Source organism: Candoia aspera, chromosome 3 (assembly GCF_035149785.1).
Source record: "Candoia aspera isolate rCanAsp1 chromosome 3, rCanAsp1.hap2, whole genome shotgun sequence".
NCBI lineage: Eukaryota > Metazoa > Chordata > Lepidosauria > Squamata > Boidae > Candoia > Candoia aspera.
In genome coordinates this window covers 118,617,047-118,629,921 of record NC_086155.1, presented here as the reverse complement: position 1 = coordinate 118,629,921, position 12,875 = coordinate 118,617,047, and positions in this window count along the sequence as shown.

Genomic DNA, 12,875 nt, shown 5'->3' with positions numbered 1-12,875 from the left:
AATGCAACAGTATTAAATTAAAAGGTGTGCTGAGCCTACCTCCAGTGTTTAGCTCTGTTAATAGAAAAGGGTCAGTCAGGCTGCATATTCTGGATACGTGCCAAGATCACATATGTTTCTCCTTTGTGGCCATGTTGTCACTATGCACTGATATCTATCAGCTTGAAAGGCAGACAGCATAAAATGAAGAGTGTGTCACAGATTTAAAGGTTGCTTTCAGAGAGAAGAAAGGAAAAAAGTCTCAGATTAGTTCCTGGATTATATAGAACTGTTCTAAGCTTTTCTTTGGCATTTCAGACTTTGGCCTATGGTGGGAAGATCTTTTCCCAAAATGTCTGCTTTTGGATATATTTAAGGTTAAATTGTACAGTTAATGCCTCTCTGTATATGGAAAGCTGTTCAATGCAGCAGAAATTCTGTTAGCAAAATAGAGTGGAAGACAATTCTTTTGTTAATGCCTCCTTCCCACCGTGTAGTTGCTTCCTTCATTCTGGCCTCTGTTGGTCCACAGAGTGCTGCCTATCAGTAGAGGGACAATACCAATTCTACCCATTGTGTTTTGAGAGGATTTGATATAGCTTCTTCTGTATATCTTAAACACAAAAGTATTTATTGTTAAAAAAAAGAAATAAAAAAGGTGTTTATGATTTGACTATGTGTACAAAATACTATTAAACTGCATGACAATAGTCAGGATCAATAAACTGTCCCCAGTAGTCAAAGACTATTGTAAGACATAGCTTCATTCATGCATGCATTCCTGCATGCATGCATTAATTCATTAATTCATTCAATTTATGTAGGTACCCATCTCACATATATGAGTCTGGGTGGCTCATGCAGTTAAAAATAACCAAACAAAGAAACAAATACAAATGAGTAAGCAAAACAACAACAAAACTATTAAAAACAAATAAAACAATTAAAACCATAAAACATTGTCCACAGGAGAGTGCAGTCTATATCTTACTACTTCACAGGCTTCATACCTCCACCAGATCCCCAGACCCAATTACAAAGCCATGTCTTCAAGGCCTTCTGAAAGTCCATTGGGGTCATGGGGCCAATCTTTCCTCAGGAGGGATGATGTTCCAAAGGGCAGGTGCCATGGCAGTCCCTCAAATAACTCAGCATCATGCCATGTCGGGCTTTATAGGTCATTACCAGCACTTTTAATTGAACCCAGAAGCAAACTGGCAACCAGTGCAGATCACAGAGCAGACATATAGCATGTGCTGATCTACGAGTGCATATAACTACCCACACCACCACATTTTGCACCAGTTGCAGTTTCCAGATGCTTTTCAAGGGCAGCCCATGTAGCTTGCATTACAGTAATCTATTCAGGAGGTGACCAGGGCATGAATGACTAAGAATAGGGCTTCTCTATCTAGGAATAGGCTCAACTGGCACACAACTCAAAATTGCACAAAGTCCCTCCTGGTCATCCAGCATCAAAGATGGTAAGTCCCACATACTGAAGGCCCCAAAACCCACAGCCGCTCAGTCTTGCCAGGGATGAGCCAAAGCCTGTTGTTCCCATCCAACCCCCCACAGCCTCTAGACACTGAGACAGGACATCAACAGCACTGTTCAATTTGCTATGGGCAGAGATGTTACCTCACCCCATGGCAATGGATGACCTCACCCAGCAGCTTCATGTAGATGTTAAACAGAAGCAGAGAGTTATGAAAGAGTGAACACACCCAAACAGGCTGATCCATCTTGCTGCAAAATGCAGAATTAATCTGGTACAAGTAGGTTAGTGATGTGAAATGTTTAAACTTCAGTTGCCCTTTGGGCCATGGGTTCACTGAAGTCACTGGATTCTTATTATCCCAGTCTACCACAACCTGATGCCCTCTAGATGCACTGGATTACAAGATTCATCATTCCAACTAGTAAGAGAATTGGAATGATGGGTATTGTAGGCCAATATATTTGAAAATCTGCAGTTTGGAAAACTAGAGGTATAAATAAAAAAGTAAGCATAAAACACAGTGAAATGAGATGATGAAGAGAAGGAGGAGGAGGAGGAGGATATAATGTGGTGATCACCAAGATTAATACTGTTCTTCAATCATAACAATAGTATTAAATAGAACAAATAGAAGCAGAGAATCAAGCAACCTGGGATGAGACATCAGAGTCTGGGTCAGACAGAAGAAGTGACAAATAAGATTCATACTCTCTGCCAAGTTATTTCTTCAGAATGGGATAGATGAATGTCACCTGAGACCAACAGAGGAACCTATGGCTCAGGGACGCCACAGAGCCATATATGCCCATCTTGCCTCAGACCTAAATATTGACCACTTATTTCTAATTAACCTGAAAACCATCATTAACATGTTAATCAGCTTATGCCTATTACTAACCAAAAGCAATGTTAACCCAATGACCTGTTTATTTTATTGATACAGATCTCATGTGAAAGATGGTGAAAAAGAAAAATATTTAAAATAGTCTTTTTAAAAAAGCAAATGTACATGTTCCCTGCTGAAGCCAAGATTTTTAAATTTCTGAAAAATTTAAAAGCTTGTGCACCCCTTTGTGACATTTGGATTGGTCCTAACACAGTTATTATCCAACTATGAATTTTGGAATTTTTTATGGACCAACACAGGAATGATTGTTTTTATGTGCCCTAGTGAATACTGCATTTAAAACTCCAGTGGGTTTTTCTCAGGGGAACAGAATTTTCAGCACTTGAACAAGAACTCAACATTTTGAAGTTATTGAGAAATATTGCACGATTTAATTTATTTTTTATTTACTGTCAACATTTCTCTCTAGCTTTATTCACGTAAGGTCTGTAAGGTTTCTTTATTTTTGCTTACTGCCAGACTAGAAGCCTGGGAGTTCCACCCTGGCATCCTTACCATAGTAGACTGGCTGTCTATCCCAGAATGGGAGAATCTAACTATTTTCTTTCTCTCTGAATAGTAGGTGTACCCTAACCTCAATAGTATGAATGAATGAATGAATGAATAACTTTATTGATTAGTCAAATGACCATATCAGAAAGTTGGGCATCAGCCACTATAAGATATAAAATATAAAATATGATACCATAAAATGGCTAAAGTACAGTAAAATTAACTAAAATATACTATGGTGAGATAAAATATGATAAAATACAGTAGGGTAAAATAGAGATAAAACTGTAAGATAAAAACGCAAGATGTGATAAAACAAGTGATGAAATACAGAAACAATGTGAGTTTAAATGAATTCATCACCTTTACTCGCCACCCCAATGTGTTCTGTGAATTGCGTTCTCAGTTGGACAGCCCTAACTATAAACTTAACAGATCTATTGACCACATATGTATTTGTGCCCTGGGACCTCAATAGTAGATTTCACTAACTAGCAATTCAGTTGACAGTTTCTCTCCTGAAACTGATTTGAACTGCAGACCTTATGGCTGAAAATAAGTTTTTGACTTTTTTTCCTCTCACTCTCTAATTGTTATAATATATTGGCTGATGAATAATTCTGGACAACTCAAACTTAACACCTTCTTTATGTGTGTGCAATATTGTTTAAGCTAATTTTCTTATAAAACACCCTTGCCAAAAAGGGAGGGAGGCAGAATACAAGAATAAATATTGTTCTGCCATCAAAATTCATCATGGGAAGCTCAAATCACAGCCCAGATCAGAACAAATATACCTGAAAAAAGCAGAAACTGACATTTTCAGGTATTCTGCCTCCCATTCATATCTTATAGCTTTTTGAGTTTTTGTATAACCCAACCACTCTTTGTTCCACTTTTTATTTTGCAAGCTGTTTTAAAATGTATTATGAGTATGTGAGATCCTCTCCTGCAGCTGCACATTACATTTAAAGATAAGGCCATTGAGATCAAACAGCCATAGGTCAGGGCAATGGGTAATAATAGCCCTAGACATTTTAAGAAAGCTACTCTCTCATCCGCATAAGATTTGAGCTATGGCAATGCAAACAACCCAATGCTTTAGCTGCTTTCCGATGTAATATATTTTCTTGATGGCTTGATAAAATCTCCTAAGAAGCGTGGGAGACTGCAGCATTCTCAAGAGAGTTATCCTTGTGGATTAGCACAAAGAAAACATTTTCAGTAAGAAGATACTATTAGAGACAAAAAATACTCTCCCCTTGATCAGAGATGTATACCATTCAGGAGCTCATTTGGCTTGCTATAAACTGTAGTCTCCCAATATTTAATTCCATGCCTCTTACACATGACACAGTTTCTCTACCCTCCCATGGACAGATCAATGCAGATTAATTCATCTTTCATCCTCCACATATCAGGAATAGCAAGACTGTAGTCCTAAACCCACTGGCTCAAGTCTGGACAATGCATTACACTGAAAACTGGTTTGTGGCCTAGAAAATCATACAAATCAAGCCTTTATGGTTTGTAAATAATGCCTTGTGGCTTAATATGATGTGCAAAACCCAGCTACCTGTGACAAAAATTACACAGAAAAACTGCAAAAATATGTACTTAGGCCTATATGTATATGAAATTACTTTTTCCATCATCAGAAAGACTGGTTTTTCAGTCATAATATTTTTCCAACATATCTTTATTTTCAAGAACATTTGCTAGCAGTAACATAGAATTGATGCTGACGCACTTTCCAAATTTCATCATAGAAATGTATGACGAGTCATGTATTCTACAAACTGCATAGATTTGAAGGGGCTGGATTGAAACCAATTTATTTCCAATCAGGAAATAAATAACATAAATCTAGGCTGTCAAGTCTAGAGACACTTTATAAGGTCACAATACACAAAAGTTGGAATGACTACTGTTGTGAAAACAGTCCAAAACAAAAACCAAAACCCAGGACACTCAAAAAGGTGGACAATATTTACCTTTAAGGCTATGCTTGCTGGATGGAGGATATGAGGATGAAAAGGAGGACATGTCTTCCTTTTGACTGACATCTGGTAACCCTAGGTGTGCCCCAACCAAAAAATTTGGGACCCAATTAGATATTTCAGAACAGAGCATGCTTCAACTTAAACAAAATCAGAAGTGATCTATTTTGACTTGAGGGCCAATCTAAAACAGAATTCATGCTTGCAATTGATTAACAAGGGAAAAAAAATCAAAATCAGTTTTATTTTATTTTTATACAATTGTTTGCATTCTATTCTATTCTATTCTATTCTATTCTATTCTATTCTATTCTATTCTATTCTATTCATTTGGCAGGAACATCAAGAAATATCAGGTACAGGGTTTTAATTTCTAATTTTAGGCAGCTTTAAGTTTTGTGTTTTGTGTTTTTGTTTTTGTTTTTTTAAGTACCAGTAACAAGAAGACTGTTCCTACTGTGTGAATAAATTCTACTAAATTTCAAGCTGATAGGTTCAGGGGGAGGGTAGGCATTCAATGGGAGGCTTTACAAATTGGGCTCAAGGTTGATGAATAGCTAGGAAGAAAGGTAGCCCAGGCTTTCTGCCCCCTCCCCTCCCCTCCCCCCCTGGTCCTTTCAGAGACCATGCTAAAAGAAGAGCTGTAGTTTCATCCCTTTGGAAAGAGCTGTGGCTGTTCAGAACCAACCATGCATTCCATTGAGCATCCAGCAATAGCCTTTTAATGCAGCTCCATTCATTGCAGGCAAATACCCATCTAAAGCATAAAACCTCTGGCTGTTGACGTCTCCTTGGGAGTGAGGATGCTTTGTTGCAAGGAGTTTTTGACTCAATTCCAAGGAATATGGGACCAGACTTCTTGATGTCTTCTTGGTACACTCCTTCATTCATCTCAACACTAGAAGAGGGTTTTAATGGTCCAGGAATGGGGGATCAAGTAACCCCAATAAAGGAGCTTAGAACTGATTACTGCTACCTGTCCTTCCAAATTCATACCACTAATGTCCTCCTAGAAGCCCCCCCCCCCCGTTTGTTTGTTTTTTGCCTTTTACCTATTTTTAAAATTCCCCTTGACATGGTTAACAATTGATTCCTTATCTAATTTTGGCTTGATGATACAAGTGATGAGCAGCAAAACTGATTGAAGAAGATTTTTCTTGTGATGGAAATGATGGAGCTTGACCTTTGCTGTTGTGTCTGAGCTGGGAAGGTTTTCCTTTGTTTATCCAGTGTCTCCAATGCTCAGTGAAAGCTTGGGGAAAATTTTATAAGTGCACAAAGGTCAGTGACTCTCCAAGAGAACCTTAGCAGAGCCTCAGGGAGTGTGTGTGTGTGTGTTCATACACACACATCATGTAACAATAAATAATTTTATAAAAACATATTTTCAGTAACTTTAAATAAACAAACTGACTTCAATCAGCGCTTGGCCAGTTCATATGAAACCTTTTAAATGGGAATGATAGCAGAGATATTTGCCCCAGACAAGAAATCAAAGAATGCTGATGCATTGGAAACAGATGCTACTGTGAATTAGAAAATTTGTCTTAAAATGCCTCACTGGAACAAATAGAGATTATTTTAATTTGTGTACATGGAATTAAATGAATTGCCTCGCTTTTCTAGAGAATGCTATTAACTCTGCTTATATATTGGCACATTTTTCTTCTGCAGTGATGCTGGTACTTTCACATGGACAGCACCAGGCCTCTGCAGTTGCAACACAGTAGGAAGAGGGCACCTGAAAGACTCTTACCTCATTCCTTCACCCATTGTCCTGCAACTGCTCCTCAACTGATTTTAACATCAGAGTGCAGATCAAAACTTGGCTACTTCTCTGCACTGACTGGATTCCTTGCTTTGCACTCCAGTGTTGGTTGACTGCATGGTGTTTTCAGCATTCAAAGGTGAGAGCTCTGATCTGTCCACTTTAAAACCTTTTGCAAGCTTTGGGAATGAAAATTAAGGAATATGGAATGCATTTTACTTTCTGAATCTTTGAGTGGTCTTTTAGGCTGTCTATGGCAACCACTGTTTAATGTAGAGCTAGAAGTTCCACAACAGAAGATTGTTTAGCTTATACCTGAAGTTTATACCATTCAAAGTGTAATACGTGGTATGCTCTTTACACAGCTGATTGTAAGCATTAAGAAGTTTCTCAAAATGCTCACTCATAATCTACTATACTGTACAAGATCATCCATTATGGTCTGAGATATGTGTGTGCTTGTATATATGTGTGTATATATCACACACACAAAAACACACATACTGTATATATACACCATCCAGTTTCCAATCTTCCCTTTACAGGGAAGGTTGTGAAGAAGATGGTCAGACAGAGGATCTTGGAGGAAACAGATTATCTTGACCCATTTCACTCAGCTTTCAGACCAGGGTATCGAACAGACACAGCATAGGTTGCACTTCTCAATGACCTTTGGTGGAGCTGGGATGGTGGTGGTGCATCCATCCTTGTGCTCCTTGATCTCTCAGTGGCTTTTGATACCACTGACCACAGTATCCTTCTGGAGTGGCTGCAGCTGTTGGGAGCGGGAGGCACTGTATTGATCTAGTGGTTAAGGTGCTGGGCTAGAAACCAGGAGTCTGTGAGTTCTAGTCCCTCCTGAGGCATGAAAGCCGGCTGGGTGACCTTGGGCCAGTCATTCTCTCTCAGCCCAACTCGGTGCAATGTAGACTAGCCACCTCGTGGTGCACCCTGGGGCAATGTGACTTGTCACGGCTAAATAGTCTACACATCTGGCTGCTGGACCTCACAAGGATTTCCCAGCAAGAAAAAAAGCAGCATGAACACCCAATGGCTATGCCATATGATTAAAAAAAAAAACACCTCCTTCCTCCATGGTTATTTCCAATTGGTGTCGATGGGAGGGGAGAGATCGCACCCCCAGCCCCTCACTTGTGGGGTACCTCAGGGCTCAATGCTTTCCCCCCTTCTGTTTAACATTTGCATTAAACCATTGGATGAGGTTCAGGGTTCAGCATCATCAGTATTCTGATGGTCCCCATCTCTCCTTCTCAACCCAGGCTGCACAGGTGAAGCTGTCAATGTACTGACCCAGTGTCTGAAGGCTGTTTGGGTCTGGATGGGGAGGAACAGAGTTTGGCACAATCCTGACAAGACTGAGTGGCTGTGGCTTTGTTCCCCCCAGGTTGGGGACATTTTCACCATTGGTCTTGGATTCAGTTGCTCTTCCCTATTTGAGACTGGTGCACAATTTGGGCATCCTCCTGGATTTGCAGGTACTGCTCAAGGAGTAGGCAGCAGATGTGACCAGGAGGTCCTTTGCATAGGTTCATCTTGTGTGCCAGCTACACCCTTTTCTTAACTGGGAGGCCCTTCAGACAGTCACTTTGGTCACCTCACAACTGGACATTGCAATGCACTGTACATGGTCCTGCATTTGAAGACAATCCAGAAGCTACAGCTGGTTCAAAATGCAGCAGTGTCAGCAGTAACAAGTGCTTCCCTCTATGTCCATGTGAAATTGCTGCTATGGGGCCAGCGTTAGTTGCCAGTCAGCTTCTGGGTGCAATTCAAAGTGCTGGTCATCACCTATAAAGCCCTTCATTGCATATGACTTGATTATCTGCAGGACCACCTGTCTCCAGTTGTTTCTGCCCACTTGGTATGTTTGGGCAGAGTATGTGTCCTCCAAGTCCCCTCAATTAAATGTGGCATCTTGTGGAACTGAGAAAGCATGCCTTCTCTGTCACTGCTCCTGCCCTCTGGAACAGCATCTCCCCAGAGATACATGAGGCACCCACTCTCCTGGGGTTCTGGAAGGCCCTTAAGATCTGGCTCTGTTCCAAGAGGAGCCCCTGTCATGTTTTGCTTCTACTGTTATGGTTGTCTTTTAGATTTTTAGTCTTTAATTGTACATTTTGATGTCGTAAGCCATCCAAAGTTTTTTTGAGTGGGCAACCTTAATAATTGTAATATATTATAACAGTAATAATAATACAGACAGACAAAAAGACACACACACACAGACACACATGTATATAATATCAAATTAATATATTATATTGTGCACCAATTGCTCCCTTTCTGGACCAACAGACCCTGTTCACAGTCACTCATACCTTGGTCACCTCTTGTCTTCAGAACTATTATATGCTGTACTTGGGACAGCTCTTAAAGACTACTCTGGAAGCTACAGCTGCTCCAAAATGCAGCCTTGCAAGCAATTAAGGGTGTGCTTCAGCATGCTCATCTAACACTTCTGTTATGCAAGCTGCAGTGGTTATTGGTAGTGTTCCAGGTGGAATTCAAGGTGCTAATGTCATCTATAAAGCCCTACGTCAGGGTTCCTCAACCTTGGCAACTCTAAGCTGTGTGGACTTCAACTCCCAGAATTCCCCAGCCAGCAAAGTGGGGAATTCTGGGAGTTGAAGTCCACACAGCTTAGAGTTGCCAAGGATGAGGAACCCTGCCCTATGTGGTTCCAGACCTTGTTTTTTATGGGATCACCTTTCTGCAATTATCTCTGCCCATCCTTTTAAGATCAGGTAGTCCCAAGATCCTTTCCACAGATGTTGCTACCATTTTATTAGTTTCACCCCTGTTGTCCATTCTGTCAAGGTCATTGCTAGAGAATTATCAGCTATTTTCCAAAGAGCTAGTTATCTCTCCCACTTTTGTGTCATCCACACATTTAAAAAGAACTCCCTGTTGCCTGGCGCCTGAATCACTGATGAAAAATCTTAAATATATCCAGACCAAGAATAATCTCTGCAGCACCACAGATTCTTTCAGTTTGAAGAGGCACTATTGATAACCATTCTTTGTAATAGCTGTCATGAATCCATCTGACAATATTACTACCTAGCATGCATTTAACTCCTGTACTAAAAGGAGGGATTTCCTGAAATCAAGATTCTGCAACACTAGTAATAACCCAGATTTTAAGAAATGAAATGCATCTAGCAGCATTTATTTTTAAGAAATCCATCTTGTGTTCCCTAATTAAAGTATGTTTAATTAGTATGTATTCGTAATTAGTTATATCATAAATTAATTAGTTATTATACATTAATTAGTATAAGTATGTTGGTAATATGTTCCTATCTAACTTTCTGGATCTCCTCTCCTTTCCAGTCTGATTATGGGAGCATTGCTGGTGTTCAGTCTTCTGGCATCCTTTTTTTTTTTTTCTCATGCAGGAAACACAGAATAATCAACCCCTTTTTGTGACAGAAACAAGCACATGCATGCATGCACACACACGCTTTAGACTTACAGCATGTGTTAATATGACAGATGGAATATATTAGGCAATGATTATTTCCATGATTATCTAACACTGAATTTAGCTGGCTTATTAACTCTCATTTTATTTCCACAGGGAATGCTGAAAATTAAAGACTTTAAGAAGAGGGTGGGCAAGGAATTGCTAACTGAATTCTCAGCACCCACTCTGAACTCTAATTCCCAGGGCTTTTTGGATGTAGCCATGATAATTAAGCTATATTTGACATGTAGTCACATACTCTGCACTGATATTTTTTGCATGTGGTTTAATTTAAAGCTATATTTCTGTAAACTCAAAATTAGCCAAGACTTGGTGGGAGAGAAACTGCTGGATGATATTGCAGTAATGGGAATTATAATGAGTCATTCATCTGATTTACATCTGGCTTTATCATCTAATACCAAGTAGCTTACATACATTAAATATCTAATAATACAAGGACCTCATACAAAATAATACAAACTAACAATTATGGACTCATAAAAATGCAGTAAGATTGGTGAGGAGTACTTTTGGTCAGTTTTGACTCCTGGCAACTGCCTGGACAAGTCCCTGAAGTTTTCTTGGCAAGATTTCAGAAGTGGTTTGCCATTGCCTCCTTCCTAGGGCTGAGAGAAGGTGACTGGCCCAAGGTCAGCTAGCTGCCTTTGGGCCTAAGACTGAACTAGAACTCCCAGTCTCCCGGTTTATAGCCTGATGCCTTCACCACTAGACCACTAAAATTGACTCTCTAAGATTATCAAATGCATTCCGAAAAAGAAATAGCTTCAGGTGTAAATAGCCACAGACCCTAAGAGTGGCAATAATGAATTAAGCACATATTTGCAATATTCTATTCTATGGATTTCAGGACAGGGTTAGTGAACCAAAAAGTGCTGTTGCATTTAATTTTTGTTTCTCTACCCCAGTTAATCTTGGTCCTCCCAGTTTACATTCTGTACTCTGAAAAGAGATGCTTTGGAAAGCAGGAATGAAAGGGCAAACAAACAAACAAAAAATCACACTGGTAAAATCATGTTTTTCTTTATGTCTTTCTTTTTGACTGAAGAATTCAACAAAGTTGAAAACTAGGGGATAATCTACTTGAAGGTTTATATTACTGCCAGCTTTCCATCAGTCCTGCTGTCATTTTGCCCCTTTCTAGCCAGTGCATTCAGAGCTGGTTAAGCCTTAATGTTTAGAAGAGAAAGCCAAGCCCTCTGTTTAAAACTGCCTACGCAGGACCAAAGATGGGAAGTTGTACACATAAACAAATTTTAATTTAAATTCTGTTTTTCTCTGCTAACTCATGAGACACATTTCACATCATTAAGAATCTTTAAAATAAATAAAATAGCAGTCTAATGCACCAAAACAAAATTGAACTATGGACAGATTTATTAGATTTGTATCTTCCTTTCTGTTCAAGTAGCAGCATCTAGCCAAACGTGGTTGATTATTGAAAACTTAGCAGAATCAGACCTGGCTGGTATCTGTATAAGAGCACCAGAAAAAAAAAACAGGGCTGTAGACTAGACTAGTTGAAGAAACATCTGGAAAAAGGCAATGGCAAATCCCTTCCATATTGTTGCCAAGAAATGCTCCAGGAGGACAGCTTGACTCAAAGCTGGATTTACTTTTACCTTCTTTTTTCCTATTCAAACAAGTACATGAGATGACTAACAATAATTAATTAACAATAAAGTCATTAGACATCAAGAGAGCTCAAAAGGATATCCTGTAGGTAATTTCTGCTGTCAACACAAATTATAGCATACGTACGATCTGTTCAGCTCTGCCTACTTTGCTTGCATTGTAACACAATACAATGGTGAAGTTTTTTATTGCTTTTTTATTTATGCAATTTGGATCTTGCCTGACTCCAACCAACTCTGGGCAGCTCACAAAAGTAAAAAATAACATAAACAAAATAGCACTTGATTGGATTATAAACAAAAAGGATACTGCTTTGCATTCATTAATACAGTTGAGTTACACCAACTGGACTCCACACATCTGGACAACCACTAGTGAAGAGAGAACCCACAAAGCAATAATTATATTTTAGGGGGGAAAAAACAGCAAAACAGTGCCTTGGAAACAAACGAAGCTCCAGTTGTAGATCCTTCTTAGATAAGTCACCTATCAAAAACATTTTGTTGGAATGAAAAAGGGGAGAATGGATGTTTGTCTGAGGTTGAAGATTTGTCATTTGAAGCCTCACATTCTTTCTGTCTGAGGTAGGTCTTTAAGGAAGTGGGAATACTAATTTGGAAGAATTAGTATCATTCCTAAAATATTCCTTAGCATCCTAGGAAAATGAGAAGTCTTCAGAGCAACATATTTTCTTTAGCATAAACAGATATAAAGATGATATCATAGCCTTACACAGGAGCTTGATCAGATCTAGTGTACATAGGTAGAAAGAAGAGCTTGTCCTGGAACCACTGAGATTATAATGTTTGCTGTAGTAGTTAAGGCATCCAACTAGAAACTAGAAGGCCGTGAGTTCTAGTTCTGCTTTAAGCACAAAACCAACTGAGTGACCTTGGGCCAGTCTCTCTCTCTCTCAGCCCTAGGAAGGAGGCAACCACACACCACTTCTAAAAATCTTGCCAAGAAAGCTGCAGGGACTTGTCCAGGCAGTTGCAGTGGTCAATTAATGACACAAATGTATTATTGTATACACATACATACCCTGGAATAGATTTCTTAACATTGCAATTGCTTCACCATTTTTA